This window comes from Heterodontus francisci, chromosome 9 (genome assembly GCF_036365525.1).
Source record: "Heterodontus francisci isolate sHetFra1 chromosome 9, sHetFra1.hap1, whole genome shotgun sequence".
Taxonomy (NCBI): Eukaryota; Metazoa; Chordata; class Chondrichthyes; order Heterodontiformes; family Heterodontidae; genus Heterodontus; species Heterodontus francisci.
Genome location: NC_090379.1, coordinates 23,615,203 through 23,629,826, shown reverse-complemented (window position 1 = coordinate 23,629,826; position 14,624 = coordinate 23,615,203). Strand labels below are relative to the sequence as shown.

Sequence of the window (14,624 nt, the reverse complement as noted above, 5' to 3'; positions counted from 1 at the left end):
CAGGATTATGCAGTTAGTGTCAAATGAACAGAGCTACCACAGAGCACAGACTCTCTGTGGGCTTTTGCACTGTAACTTGTAATCAGAAATATGAACCAGCGCAGTTCCCCACTACAGGGGATTTGGGACCTGTGTGAACAGGGCACATAACTGTGCATCTCCTAACCAATCAGATTGAATAATCCTTTCTGAGGCATGCAGAATCTGAACCAGGAAATATAAATCAGGAAACGTATTTTAGGACAGTTTAGGACAATGCCAAGTCATATACAGAAAGTGAAACAAAGAGAGAGGGAAAGAAAGAAAGAAAAGGTGAAGAAAAAAATTACTCTTTTAATTGTTAAAAATCTCCACCAACAATTCAAATCTGAAGGAATGAGACTTTGCATTTCTAAAAGTTAATTTTCAGTACCAGAGATGTTGTTTGGCAGTAAGCTAGCCTTATTGTGCTATCAAAAATTCACTTCCACTGGAATGGATATGGCCTTGCTTTTACTGGCTTGTTTAATGAGTATCTATCACGTAAGAAAGTAGCTAAAGTAAGTGTGGGATCCTTAGGGGAGGAGACTGGGGAATTAATAACAGGGAACAGGGAAATGGCAGATAATTTAAACCAATATTTTGCATCGGTCTTCACGGTGGAGGACACTCTAAACATCCCGACAATAATAGATGAGCAAGTGTAAATGGGAGGGAGGAACTTGTAACAATCTCTATCATGAGGGAAAATGTGCTGGACAAACTGATGGGACTAAAGGCAGACAAGTCACCAGGACCTGATGGCCTGCATCCAAGGATTTTAAAGGAAGTGGCTGCAGAGATAGTGGAGGCATTGGTCATAATATACCAAAACTCACTGGATTCTGGCGGACTGGAAAACCGCTAATGTGACGCCCCTATTCAAGAAAGGAGGGAGACGGAAAGCAGGAAACTATAGACCAGTTAGCTTAACATCTGTCATTGGGAAAATGCTAGAGTCCATTATTAAGGAAGAAATTTGCAGGACATTTAGAAAAACATAATGCAATCAAACAGAGGCAACATGGTTTCATGAAAGAGAAATCATGTTTGACAAACTTGTTAGAGTTCTTTGAGGATATAACAAGCAGAGTGGATAAAGGGGAACCAGTAGATGTCGTGTATTTGGATTTTCAGAAGGCGTTCGATAAAGTGCCACATAATAGGTTATTGCACAAAATAAGAGCTCAGGGTATTGGGGGTATGTATTGGCATGGATTGAGGATTGGCAAACACACAGAAGGCTGAGAGTCGGGATCAATGGCTCTTTTTCAGGTTGGAAAGCCGTAACTAGTGGGGTCCCACAAGGATCAGTCCCAGGGCCTTAACTATTTACTATCTATATTAATGACTTGGAGGAATGGACAGAGTGTAACGTATCCAAATTTGCTGATGATACAAAAATAGGTGGGAAGGTATGTTGTGATGAGGACACAAAGAATCTGCAAAGGGATATAGATAGGTTAAGTGAGTGGGCAAAAACTTCACAGATGGAGTTCAATGTGGTAAAGTGTGATGTCATCCACTTTGGTAGGAAGAATAAAAAGGCAGATTATTACTTAGATGGAGAAAGACTACAAAATACTGCAGTTCAGAGGGGTCAGGGTGTTCTTATACGTGAAACACAAAAAGTTAGCGTGCAGGTACATCAAGTAATTAGGAAGGCAAATGGAATTTTGGTCTTAATTGCTCAGAGGTTAGAGTTTAAAAATAGGGAAGTCTTGTTACAACTGTACAGGGTGTTGGCGAGGCCACACCTGGAATACTGTGTACAGTTTTTGTCCCCGTATTTAAGGAAGGATATACTAGCATTGGAGGCAGTTCAGAAAAGGTTCACTAGGCTGATTCCTGGGATGAAGGGGTTGTCTTATCAAGAACGGCTGAACAGATTAGGCCTTTATTCATTGGAGTTTAGAAGAATAAGAGGTGATCTTATCGAAACATATAAGATTTTAAGGGGGCCTGACAGGGTAGATGTTGAGAATATGTTTCCACTGGTGAAGGAATCTCGAACTAGGGGACATAGTTACAGAATAAGGGGTCACACATTTAAAACTGAGATGCGAAGAAATTTCTTCTCTGAGGGTGGTGAATCTCTGGAATTCTCTACCTCAGAGAGTTGTGGAGGCTAGATTACTGAAAGTATTTAAAGAGGAGGTAGATAGATTTTTGAAATCTCGGGGAGTTGAGGGGTATGCGGAGCAGGCCTGAAAGAGGATTTGAGGCCTGGGACAGATCAGCCATGATCTTATTGAATGGCGGGGCAGGCTTGAGGGGTTGAATGGCCTACTCCTGCTCCTATTTCTTATGTTCTTGAGCACTCCAGCTTCATGCCTTTGCATGTATTTCCATGGTACATCTTTTGACAAAATACTGTTACAGCGAAGCTTCTGGAGGAGCAGGGCAACTTGAACAGCAAATTCCTGATTTTCGTGTTTTTCTGTGCATGTACGGTTGCTGGAGGTTGCTCTCTGATTTACTCTTTAATAATGGTGAGCGCTGATATCCTCACTGTAATTTCTACCTCAAAATCTGAGCCAATGTGTTTATATGACATTCCCTCTCTGTTATTTTAACATGTGGATGGGTTAATATCACGGTGGAAATAGCAGATAGTTACATGGATAAATTAAGCAAGTGCAGGTTAATGTTGCAAACAGTAATTTCAAGGCTAATATATTTTAGTATTGGAACCATTAACATTATTTATGAATGGCACCTTGTTGCCATTTCTTACTATATTGGAAATGAGTAATACGTGGGAGAAAAATGAAATCAAATTCTCCAGCAGCAAAATTGAGTTTTGACAGTAGTCAGAGCTTCCTAACTATCCAAATTGGGCTCTTCACCAAATACCTCAGGTTTGCAAATCATGAGGCCCAAAGTGGAGACTGTTACAGCTTTATTTCATCATGAAGATGAAAAATTACAATGCAGCTGCCTTAGCCCCACAGCATCCAAGATGCGAGCTGGATCTATCTCTACAACACCATTAACATTCTTCACCACCTTCCCACCCACTACCTATAAAAGGTGCACGGAGTTTCCATGAGACCACCATACACTTAATGGAAAAAAAGTTGCACAAATTCTTCCATATATCCTGTTTAAATTGGTTTTCATAGCAAACATCAGAGTGTGTTGGCACTTTTCCATAAACCATTTTCAGTTAATTTTAATTTAATACAAATTCAATTCCCATGAGCTAATATATAAAAGCAATAACATATCAGACGCTGTAGTTTAAACATGCTGAAGGTCTCAAACTTTCCAAGAAGACTAAGTATGGAGCCCTAAACTGCCAAAATCCACAAGCTGGTTGTGGGAACTCACGCCAGTTGGTGCTCTGTAATCTAAACCAGCTGTTAGCAACACACAGGCTCCCATTTGCATTTTTAAACGTACTTCGAGAGTGAAGTGTTCATTTTTAGCATTCTTTGTCCAATTGGTTTAATGCTGAATTAGAAGAGGGCTTGAACGAAACCAGGTGCTGCTCATTTCGAGACCAGTATCTCCAAGATAAGGGGAAAAACAGTGTGGAAAGGGCCATCGGCTTTTTACAAGTTCAAATCCAACAGCTACATAAAGCTCAAAGGAGCTTAATAGAGAGAAACGGGAAATACAAGCAGTTCTACCAAACGTCAGTCCCCTGGATTTTGATTCTACTTTTCAGGAATACACAACACTTGAAGGAAGCTATCAGGTAAGTTTAATCTGTTAACTTGCAATAAATAGCCAAAAACATCTCATTATCCAGGTGAACATAGGTGGGTCAGCCAGTCACCTTAAACGATTTTAGATGTGATTTTCTCTGTAAAGCAGTATACTATATTGAACATTAAAAGGGAATGCATGCAAAACAGGGATGTGATGAAATGGTAATTTTCTGATCTATGTCAAACTCATATTTTAATCCTGTTGATCAGAAGATTACCAGATAGTGTTTAAACACAAGTGGTGAATCCTTTTCACTTTAAAAAAAAACTTATTTCTAGCAAAAGCTGCAGATTTATTGGTATTTCTGTCACAAAGTCGCTCTCCAAAATAGGCCACAAGTTTCATTGATTGTACTATTTCTGCAGAAATCTTTTAAATTGTTATTCTAAATTTCTAATCAGCTTGATATATTTTGGGCATTGAGTTTGATACTTTTTGAATCATAAAATTCCTTGCTTAGATTGTTTCGAACTTGCTTTTTATGTAAAACAAGCATTAAATGTTGTATTTGGTTACACATTATTAACAAACAAATTGTATGTTAATATTTCCATAGCTCTGACCAATCTCAGTGATTCCTCATTCAACCAAGAGGCTGGGACAAATTAGGTCAAGGGTTTCTCCAGAACCATTTTTGAGTGTTAGCACCCAACAAAATCGAATCATTGAATGCATTGTCGGACATGACTAGTCCTGGAAGTGCTTCATCTTCCCTGAGTGGAGTGACCATAACTGAGACAAGCTCCTTCTACTGACTTGAGAATTTCCCAACTCAGCCGTTGAGGGCGAATGGAGCAGAGGCTGTCATTCTATGACATACTGAAATCACTCCAATGAGTTTGTGTGGTTTGACTTGCCTTTCTTAAACCTGTCTTCGTTTGGAATTGTTGCCCTTATTAATTTTAAATTGTTATAGTAGTTCTATCTTTCCTCCTTAAGCTAGCCCACTTATAATTCCCAGGATCATGCTCCTGGCTGTTTTTAAAAATTGGAACATTAGTTATTTTCAAATTTTCTGGCACTATCTCTGGATTTAATGAGCCATGAAAAAATTCCACTACAAGCCCAGTTATTTGAATATACAACCACGCCAGTTTTTTTATAATCACCATTTTGTCACTAATCTCTGTGATCTCTATGAATTTGGAGCCTGTCAAAGTGGCAGTGGTGCAGAACACAACAAATCCCCTCTCCACTTGCGTGCACACATCTCAGATTGCAAACTGAAATGAGACAGGTCAATAATGCTCTGCTACATCGGGGGATGGGATTGCCAAGCTGTACAATCCATCAGTATTGGCAGTGACATTGTAGGAATTGGGTTTGCTTTGTCAATTCCATGAGAAATGCAACAATCATCAACCCTAATGACCAGAAGATTACCAGATAGTGTTTAAAGACACTTAATGAAGCCTTTTCTCTTAAAAAAAAATTATTTCTAGCAAAAGCCACAGATCTGCGGTACTTCTGTCACAAAATATTTTTCCAAAATAGGCCACAATTTTCAATGCTTATACTACTTCTGAGGAAGACCTTAAATCTTTGAAATTGTTATTTTAAATTTCTTATCAGCTTGATATATTTTGGACATTGAGTTTGACATTTTTTGAATAATAAAATTCCTTGCTTAGCTTGTTTTTAACTTGCTCCAAGTAAAACAAGCATCAAATGTTGTATTTGGTCATCATGAACAAACAAATTTGATTGGGATCATGTTTGAAAGAGCAACAATTTATAGAGTGCCTTTAATATTGAAAAATATCCCAAGGTGCTTCATAGAAGCATAATCAGACCAAAATGGACACATTGAGACATAAAGGAAGACATTAGAATGGGTTATCGAAAGTTTGATCAAAGTGGTGGATTTTATGGAGGTGTTAAAGGAAGAGGGGAGTACTCAGGGAGGGTATTCCAGGGTATGAGGCTTGACATCTGAAAGCACTCTGCCATTGATAGGTAAAATGATCGGCAATGCACGAGGCCAGAGTTGGAGTAACACAGCGTGCTAGAAGGAAATTAGAGAGAGTGGGGCATGGCCATAAAGGAATTTGAACGTGAGAATGAGAATTATAAATTGGAGATATTGAAGACCCAGGAGGCAATGTAAGTCAACATGGAGTGATGGGTGAGAGGGAGGTGTTGCAGGATAGGGGACATTGTGTTGAGAGTGGGAGGCTTGCCAGGAGCGCATTGGAATAGTTGGGTAAGGGGGGGTTTGGTTTATTTTCAATGTTTTAATTTCCCTTACAGTCCTGTGTATCTAATAAATATCTCCATTTTAAGAAAGCAGTGCAATGTAGGGCTGAAATTTTGGAGTGGTTGGGGACAGGAAATGAATTAGGCAGAAGTTCAACTGTTCTCTGGCATCCATTGACTTTTCTGGGATTTTTCACTGCAAGTGATGGTGAAGGTTGAATACATCCAACTATACTTGATAAATCAAATAAGAGGTTTAAAGAAATAAACACTTGAATTTATGCGCTGCCTTTCATGATATCACAAAACACAATTTCAGCTCATGAAGTGCAGCCACTGTTGCAATGTAGGAAATGGGGCAGCCAAGTTGCACATAGCAAATCCCACAAACAGCAATGAGATAATGACCAGATAATTTGTTTTAGTTAAGTTCAATTGAGGGATAAATATTGGCCAAGATACTGGGGAGAATGCCCTGCTCTTCTTTGAAATAATGCCATAGGATCTTTTATGTCCATCTGAGATGGCAGATGGGGCTTCAGTTTAACATCTCATCCAAAAGGTGGCACCCCCGACAGTGCAGCACTCCCTCAGTACTGCATTGAGGTGTTGGCATGGATTTTGGGCTCAAATTGGACCTGTAGCCATAACCTTCTGACAGAGGGGGCGAGAGTGGTACCAACTGAGCCACAGCTGATACCTTCATGACGTGAAAACATAATTTAATAGATTACCTTTTGCTAGAGCCTCAGCAATAGCGGGCAATAGGGAGGCCTAGCTTCCCAGCATCCAATGTTGCCATGGCAGTGAAGGGGTGGAAATTTGAGGAAAGAGGGGACTGGAGGTGTTTGACTTTAAAGGGCAGTTTACCTAGTATTAGTTATCACAGAACAATGGACTGTAATACACAAGGTGGGAAATTGAAAAAAAAGAGTAAAGCTTATTCTTTTTTATTTGGGCTTCACCCAATTTCTCCTCCGCCACGCCTGAAATGAGCTACCTGGGTGTAGTGCAGATAAGATACTGCTGGGAGTCCACCACTAACAGGTAAAAACAAGCCTGATCTGGAATTCCCGCCAGATTGGAGAATCCAGCCTTTATGTTCAAGTGTGTATTTCCATTTTCGTACTCCCCACAAAATGATACAGTGACCTTGTAACCAATGGTTTGAATTTGCATGGTGATAGGGAGAGTGGGGGCTCTGAATTGATCACTGTAATTTTGTCAGCAGACCCCTGCAGAATCGGAGATCTGGAAAGACAATGGGAGGGTGCTGAGAGTTAGGGGAAGGAACAGTTTAGGAGAAATGATGCTCGATGAGTGGTTGGCGTATAGCTCTGGCTGAGTTTGGACGCTCCCACTGCTGCTGCATTCTCTGGTAGTTTAGATTCCTCCTCTTCACCTGTGGACACCAGTAGCTCTCCTTGTTTCTTGGCAAAGTTGTGTAGTAGACTGCCCACCACCACAATCCTTGATGCTCTCTTGGGGCTGTACTGTAGGACCCCTAGTGAATGCTCAATGGCGAATCTAGTTGAACCGTGACTCGTCCCTTCTGGTCTCGATAGGCACTCATGGGAGACAGAGTGGGATCATAAGCCAAGTTTGGAACAGATATCCCTCATCTCCCAGCAGCCAACCTGTGCCATGTTGTATCTCGTCAAAGAGAGGGGAATGCTGGATGACAACAGGGCATAAGCTTTGTGAGAGGTGCCTGGAAATTGAGCACATTCTGACATGAACCACTGCCGGCGGTCACAGACCAGTTGGACTTAAAGAGAGTAAAACCCTTTGCAGTTCATGAAGGTTCCAGGCTAGCTGGCAGGAACCCTGCTGCCTACATGTGTGCACTCAGTGGCATCCTGCACTTATGGGAATGATGCAGTGGCTGTAAATTGTACTGCCCTTTCCTACCAGCTCTTAGGGTCCATTGGGAATGCAATGAAATCATCAGCTTTGGCAAACAGTGCGTCTGTGACCTGCTTTATACAGGAATGCACAGTCTGATTTATACTGCATATGTCTCCAGCTGCAGCATAGAATGACCCTGATGTATTGAAATTCAAGGCTGTGGTGAGCTTAAGTGCACAGGCAATGCAATGGTATAGGGCTCCAGCTCCAGTTGTAGCATTCTGCAGATTTAACTTTCAGCCTCTCTCTCAAGGGGAGGTGGTGGTGGAGTGACATTGTCACTGGACTAGTAACCCACAGACCTATGGTATTTCTCTGGGGACATGGGTTCAAATCCCACCACAGCAGAAGATGGAATTTGAATTCAATTAATAAATCTGGAATTTAAAAAAGCTAGTCTAATGATGGCCGTGAAACCATTATCGATTGTTGTAAAAGCCTATCTGGTTCGCTAATGCCCTTTAGGGGAAGGAAGTCTGCTGTCCTTACCTGGTCTGGCCTGCATGTGACTGCAGACCCACAGTTGACCCTTAAGTGGCCTAGCGAGACACTCAGTTGTATCAAACCACTACGATGTCAATGAAATCAGACGGACCACCTGGCATTGACCTAGGAACTGACAATGGCAAACCCTGCAAAGTCTTCCTTACTAGCATCTGGGGGATTGTGCCAAAATTGGGAGAGCTGTCCCACAGACTAGTCAAGCAGCAGCCTGACATAGTCATACTCATGGAATCAGACCTTACAGACAATGTTCCAGAGACTGCCATCGGCATCCCTGGATATGCCCTGCCCCATCAGCAGAGGTGGTGGCACAGTGGTATACAGTCAGGACGGAGTTGCCCTGGGAGTCCTCAACATTGACTCTGCACCCCATGAAGTTGTATGGCATCAGGTTTGATGGGCAAGGAAACCACCTGCTGCCCTCCCTCAGCTGATGAATCAGTACTCCTCCATGTTGATCACCACTTGGAGGAAGCACTGAGGGTATCAAGGGTGCTGAATGTGCTCTGGGTGGGGGACTTCAATGTCTATCACCAAAAGTGTCTTGGTAGCACCACTACTGGCTGAGTCCTAAAGGACATAGCTGCGAGACTGGATATGCAGCAGGTGGTGAGGGAAAAACATACTTGTCCTTGGGCGGCACAGCGGCGCAGTGGTTAGCACCGCGGCCTCACAGCTCCAGGGACTCGGGTTCGATTCTGGGTACTGCCTGTGCGGAGTTTGCAAGTTCTCTCTGTGTCTGCGTGGGTTTTCGCTGGGTGCTCCGGTTTCCTCCCACATCCAAAGACTTGCAGGTGATAGGTAAATTGGCCGTTGTAAATTGCCCCTAGTGTAGGTAGGTGATAGGGAATATGGGATTACTGTAGGGTTAGTATAAATGTGTGGTTGTTGGTCGGCACAGACTCGGTGGGCCGAAGGGCCTGTTTCAGTGCTGTATCTCTAAATAAAAAAAAATAAAATAAAAAATCTGCCTGCCACAAATGAATCTGTCCATGACACTATCGGTAGGAGTGACCACCGCACAGTCCTCGTGGAGCTGAAGGCCTGCCTTCACATTGAGGATACCCTCCATCGGGTTGTGTGGCACTACCACCGTGCTAAACGTGATAGATTTTGAACAGATCTAGCAATGCAAAACTGGGCATCCATGAGGCGGTCTGGGTCACCAGCGGCAGCAGAATTGTACTCAACCATAATCTGTAACCTCATGGCTCGGCATATTCCCCACTCTAACATTACCATCAAGCCAGGAGACCAACCCTAGTTCAATGAAGAGTGCAGGAGGGCATGCCAGGAACAGCACCAATGAGGTGTCAATGGTGAAGGTACAACACAGGATTACTTGCGTGCCAAACTGCATAAACATTATGCGATAGACAGAGCTAAGCGATCCCATAACCAATGGATCCGATCTCTGCATTCCTGCCACATCCAGCCGTGAATGGTGGTTGACAATTAAACGACTAACTGGAGGAGGTGGCTCCACAATTATCCCCATCCTCAATGATGGGGAAGCCCAGCACATCAGTGTGAAAGATAAGGCTGAAGCATTTGCAACAATCTTCAGCCAGAAGTGCCGAGCTGATGATCCATCTCAGCCTCCTCCTGCAGTCCCCAGCATCACAGATGCCAGACTTCAGCCAATTCAATTCACTCCGTGTGATATCAAGAAACGACTGAAGGCACAGGCTACTGCAAAGGCTATGGGCCCTGACAATATTCCGGCAACAGTACCAAAGACCTGTGCTCCAGAACTTGCCACGCCCCTCGCCAAGCTGTTCCAGTACAGCTACAACACTGGCATCTACCCTGCAATGTGGAAAATTGCCAAGGTATGTCCTGTACACAAAAGCAGGACAAGTTCAACCCGGCCAATTACCACCCCATCAGTCTACTCTCAATCATCAGCAAAGTGATGGAAGGTGTCATCAACAGTGCTATCAAGTGGCACTTGCTTAGCAACAACCTGCTCAGTGATGCTCAGTTTGGGTTCTGCCAGGGACTCTCAGCTCCTGACCTTATTACAGCCTTGGTTCAAACAAGGATAAAAGAGCTGAACTCAAGAGGTGAGTTGAGAGTGACTGCCTTGACATCAAGGCAGCACTTGATCGAGTATGGCATCAAGGAGCCCTAGCTAAACTGAAGTCAATGGGAATCATGGGTAAAACGGTCCACTGGTTGGAGTCATAACGAGTGCAAAGGAAGATGGTTGTGGTTAGAGTCATAGAGTTATACAGCACAGAAAAAGGCCCTTCGGCCCATCGTGTCTGTGCCGGTTGTTGGAGGTCAATCATCTGAGCTTCAGGACATCACTGCAGGAGTTCCTCAGGGTAGTGTCCTGGGCCCAACCATCTTCAGCTGCTTCATCAATGACCTTCCTTCAATCATAAGGTCAGAAGTGGGGATGTTTGCTGATGATTGCACAATGTACAGCACCATTCGCAACTCCTCAGATACTGAAGCAGTCCGTGTAGAAATGCAGAAAGACCTGGACAATAACCAGGCTTGAGATATAAGTGGCAAGTAACATTCGCACCACACAAGTGCCAGGCAATGACCATCTCCAACATGAGACAATCTAACCATCTCCCCTTGACATTCAATGACATTACTATCGATGAATCCCCTATTAACAGCATCCTAGGGGTTACCGTTGACCAGAAACTGAACTGGAGTTGCCATATAAATACCGTGGCTACAAGAGCAGGTCAGAAGCGAGGAATCCTGCGGTGAGTAACTCACCTCCTGACTCCCCAAAGCCTGGCCACCATCTACAAGGCACGAGTCAGGAGTGTGATGTAATACTCTCCACTTGCCTGGATTGGTGCAGCTCCAACAACACCCAAGAAGCTCGACACCATCCAGGACAAAGCAGCCCGCTTGATTGGCACCCCATCCACAAACATTCACTCCCTTCACCACCGATGCACAGTGGCAGTAGTCTGTACCATCTATAAGCAACAACGCACCAAGGCTCTTTTGACAGCACCTTCCAAACCCGCGGCCTCTATCAACTAGAAGGACAAGGACAGCAAATACATGGGAACACCACCACCTGCAAGTTCCCCTCCAAGTCACACACCATCCTGACTTGGAACTATATCGCCGTTCCTTCACTGTCACTGGGTCAAGATTCTGGAACTCCCTTCCTAACAGCACTGTGGGTCTACCTACCCCACATGGACTGCAGTGGTTCATGCTGGCAGCTCACCACCACCTTCTCAAGGGCAAAGGGATGGGCAATAAATGTTGGCCTGATCAGCGACACACACATTTCATGAATGAATATTGAAAAAAAAGAGCAGCACCATCTCCTCCTAAGTTGCTCGTCCCTGATGTTCAGTAACTCACTCTAAGCTTGTAGACCTTATGAGGAGGGCGACGACACCAGTCAGCAGCTCTCCTCCTTCGAGGACTCTTTGACTGGCCAAATGCTGGTTCCTGAAGCTGTTAAAACTCTTGTTCCTCCTAAAGAGTGACCAATATCACTCTCATCCTACAGTAAACCAAGCACCTCCCTGTATCAACAAAAATGTGCCAAAAATGCAAAACATAGCACAATTTCAGAGAACAAAAGTTCTTCAGATAAAGCTCCTCCAACTCTCCATTTTGCTTCCAGCTCTCTTGCCACCCAATGTTTGAAACACGGTTTTCCCCCAATCCACAACACTGAGATGCACAAGCCACACCCTGTATAGCTATGACCATAGGTTCTTGTCTCAATTCTCAACCCTCAAACTCTCTATCTCCTTCATTACCTTTGCCCATTTTATTGCGCTGCAACATTTCTCCTCTGTAGTTCGTCTTCATCTCACTGCTCTCTCCTAGTTCTGTTCATACATTCCTCAACACAGTATATGCTGTGAAACTGTATGCTCCTGATGGTGTCTTCTTTGCTCATATGGTCACTGCCAGTTTACAGAGCTCTACCTTGGATCCCTTCCTCTTCATCAACCCCTTTTCAGTTGCCTCAAAGCATGGTACCAGCTTCAATGTGTACACTGTCCCCTCCACTGATTCAAAGGCTGTTGCTACACTGTCCAACTCCCTCTGACATTAACAACAAAAGCTTGCATTTATATAAGGCCTTTAATATAATAAAATGTTCCAAAGTGCTTCACAGGAGTGTTATGGAACAAAATTTGACACTGAGCCACATAAGGAGATGCTAGGCCAGATAACCTAAAACGTGGTCAAAGATGTAGCTTTTAAGGAGAGTCTTGAAGGAGGAAAGAGAGCAAGAGAGGTGGAGAGGCTTAGGGAGGGTATTCCAGAGCTTAGGGCCTAGGCAGCTGAAAGCACAGCCACCAACAGTGGAGTGATTAAAATCGGGGATGCTCAAGAGGCCAGAATTGGCGGAGCACAGAGATCTAGTGGGATTGTAGAAAGAGATTATAGAGATAGGGAGGGGCAAGGCCATGTAAGAATTTGGAAAAAAGGTTTAAATATTAATATTAATATTAAAATCGAGGTGTTGCTTAACCAGAAGCTAAGGTAGGTAGTGATTATAGGGGAGATGGGTGCCCAGGAGTGAGTTAGGATATGGGCAGCAGAGTTGACCTCAAGTTTATGGAGGATAGAACATGGGAGAGCAGTCAGGATTGTGTTAGAATAATCATGTCTAGAGGTAACAAAAGCATAGATGAAGGTTTCAGGAGCAGGTAAGCTAAGGCAAGGTTGAAGTCTGGTACTGTTACAGAGGCAGAAATAGGTGGTCTTAGTGATGGTGTGGATGTGTGGTCAGAAACTCATCTCAGTGTCAAATATAACACCATGGTTGAGGACAATCTGGTTCAGCCTTAGACAGTTGCCAGAGAGAGGGATTGAGTTGATGGTGAGGGAACGGAGTTTGTGATGGGGAACCCCAATATTTAATTGGAAAAAGATTCTGCTTATCCAATATTGGATGTTGGACAAGAGGCCAGAATTGGCGGAGCACAGAGCATGTAGATGAGAAAAAAGGTCGGGGGGGGGGGTGGTGGCGGGGACCACAGATAGATCCTTGAGGGACAAAGTGGGATTGAGAGAAGCCATAGCAGGTGATTCTCTGGCTATAATAGGATGGACATCAATGAAACCAGGTGAATGCAGGCCTACCCAGATAGAGAGGTGTTGGAGTAGAATTTTGTGATTAACCATGTCAAAGGCTGCAGACAGGTTGAGGAGGACAAGGAGGGATAGCTTACTTTTGTCACAGTCAACTTAGGATGTCATTTGTGACTTTGCTGAGAACTATATCGGCACTATGACGGTGGTAGAAACCTGATTGAGAATTCAGGCAGGGAGTTCCAAGAAAGATGGGTCCAAATTTGGGAGGCGACTACACATTTAAGGACTTTGGAGAGGAAAGGGAGGTTCGAGATGGGACAGTCGTTTGCAAGTGCGGAGGGGTCATGGGTTTTTTAAATGAGAGTGGTGACGTCAGATCTGGAGAGGGGAACAGTACCTGAGGAAAGTGAACTATTGATCATATCAGCCAACATGGGAGCCAGGAAGGGAAGTTGGGTAGTCAGCAGTTTAATGGGAATAGGGTCTAGAGAGCATGAGGTGGGCAAGATGAGCTCAGAGGGAGCATGAGGGGTGATAGGAAAGAAATTAGTGAAAGATACAAGTTCAGCATTAGGGCAAGGGGAATTTTAGAGGAATTTTGGACAGGTGGGCTAGGGAAAGGGAGGGAAGCAGCAGAGGCAAGTGATCAGATGGTCTTGATCTTTGTAATGAAAATGTCCATGAGCTCATTGTACTTATTGTTACAGACGAGGGAAAGGAGGCAGGGGAGAGGGGTTTGAGAAGATGGTTTTAGAGGTGGAGAAGAGAATACAGGTGTTATCTTTGCCTTCCTGGATGGTCTTTGAATAGTGGGCAGTTTTAATGATGGAGTGGTCTAGCCAGATCTGGTGATGAATGATTAAATCAGTTGTTCACCAAATCTGTTCAAGTCTGTGTCCCTTGGACCTAAAGGAATGGAGATAAGGGGCATTCCTGGGCAAGTGATTAGGGTGAGAGAGAGAGTTACAGTTCAAGTGGGGACTAGGCCATCAAAGGTGGAGGAGAGGATGTGATTTAGTGAAAAAATAGCTGATGATATCATGAAGAATTAAAGGCCAAAGGCCAGATGGTTGAGAATTTGAGAGTGCAGAGCTAAAGTGACTTGGGGGAGAGTTTTTTTTCCAGGGATGGCCACAACAAGAAGTGGGCTTGGGAGGGAGGAGGAAACCTAGGTAGAAAGCGACACAAGGAAATAATCAGATTGCCTTCTCAATGATAATTATGATATTGTT

General features: G+C 43.7%; 1 protein-coding gene across 2 annotated transcripts in view; it reads left to right on the top strand.

The window, feature by feature from the left end:
- Positions 1–3,401: 3,401 nt before the first annotated feature.
- fbln5 (fibulin 5) overlaps positions 3,402–14,624 on the top strand; it is a 100,768-nt gene continuing 89,545 nt past the window's right edge. For both annotated transcript variants that reach the window (XM_068038683.1, XM_068038682.1), the window contains exon 1: positions 3,402–3,721. The gene's annotated coding sequence lies outside the window, so the exon portion shown is untranslated. The remainder of the gene's footprint in view (positions 3,722–14,624) is intronic.